Here is a 1,631-nt window from a genome sequence, read left to right on the forward strand (position 1 = left end):
ACGGCCAAGTTGCATGGGCTCATCTTTAGATGGTGACAGTTGACGAGGAGGAGGAGCAGAAGATTTTGGAGCAGATGATCTTCCACGCTCAGTTGCTCTCTCTCTGAAACGTAAATCAACTTTCGTGCAGAGTGAGATTAGCTCATCTAACTTAGAAGGTAAGTCTCTGGTAGCTAACTCATCTTTAATACGCTCAGATAAGCCATGCCAGAATGCAGCATACAGGGCCTCGTCGTTCCATGCCAGTTCGGATGCCAGGATCTGGAACTGTATCAGATATTGTCCTACAGTACGTGACCCCTGGCGTAAACGGAGAATCTCGGATGAAGCTGAGGTTACCCGGCCTGGCTCGTCGAAGATGCGCCTGAATGTTGACACGAAGGCAGTGTAGGAAGATAGCAGGGTGTCGGACCTCTCCCATAACGGTGATGCCCAATCAAGGGCTGAGCCACTGAGAAGAGAAATAATGTAGGCAATTTTTGTACGGTCACTGGGAAAATTGCCAGGTTGTAGCTCAAACTGAATCTCACACTGGTTGAGAAATCCCCTGCAGAATCTTGGAGATCCGTCAAATTTTGCTGGCGTTGGAAGATGAAGACGTGGAGCAGAAATGGGTAAGGTGGGTGGGGTTATAGCTGGAGTCACTGTGGTTGACGCACCAGACGCGCCTGATCCACGGAGAGTTGTCTGAATCCCATCCAGCCGAGTAGAGAGATCCTGGAGACAGCGGATGATGTGGCCCTGTGCAGCCTCCTGATGTTCTAGTCGGGCTGCCAGTTCTTGCATCGGCCTGGCCGCTTGATCCTGGTCTCCGGCTGGATTCATTAGGTCAGTGCTTACTGTCACAACTGAGGGCCTGAGCTGACGGGAGGCAGCCTCAGTTGTAGGGGCTGAGATGTACCGGAACCTGGGAGGTTGTATCAGACCCCTGGACATGTAAGTAACATGAATAATAACTGCCCGAAGGCGTGACCACGACAACTTGGATAAAAGTCAATGATGTTTATTATGACAACTCCGCAACACAGCAGCAGTAAAAGAAAACGTAAAAGTCAGCAAAGAATAAATACAGTTCCTGGGTACTACAGGATGGCAGGAGCCACAGGGCACTGGTAGTGTGAGATAGTTCTTATGATCTTCTAGATGGAAAGTCCTTACCAGGCCCGACTGTAGCAATGGAGATAACCCAGGATTGTGCCAGCTGGTGTTCCAGGAAAAGCTGGGTTGCTGAAGATAAAACAGCTGCTGTGGATACTGGCTGGAACCAGACTGTTGTTAGCACGGAGTGGATACTGGCTGGAACCAGTTAAATAATAAATGAACTTGGGAGCGATGAAATATGAACTGAAATGTAGAATTTGAGAGCGGAGAAATAATAATACCGGTGGAGAGTGGTAAAGTGTAGAAAGGACACCGGCCCTTTAAGGGAAGCTGTACTCTGCTGGAAGCTGAGCTGGAAGCAGGTAATGTTGTAGCTGGAAACAGATGAATCCACAATGGATTGGAGAGTCAGGCTACACCGCAGGTGGAATGCTGGTGCGGGTCTCTATGGTGGAAGTCTTGAGACAGGAGCTGGAACCTGGAAGACAATCACAGGAGAGAGACAAACAGGAACTAGGTTTGACAACCAA

This window comes from Pseudophryne corroboree, chromosome 9 (assembly GCF_028390025.1).
Source record: "Pseudophryne corroboree isolate aPseCor3 chromosome 9, aPseCor3.hap2, whole genome shotgun sequence".
Lineage (NCBI taxonomy): Eukaryota > Metazoa > Chordata > Amphibia > Anura > Myobatrachidae > Pseudophryne > Pseudophryne corroboree.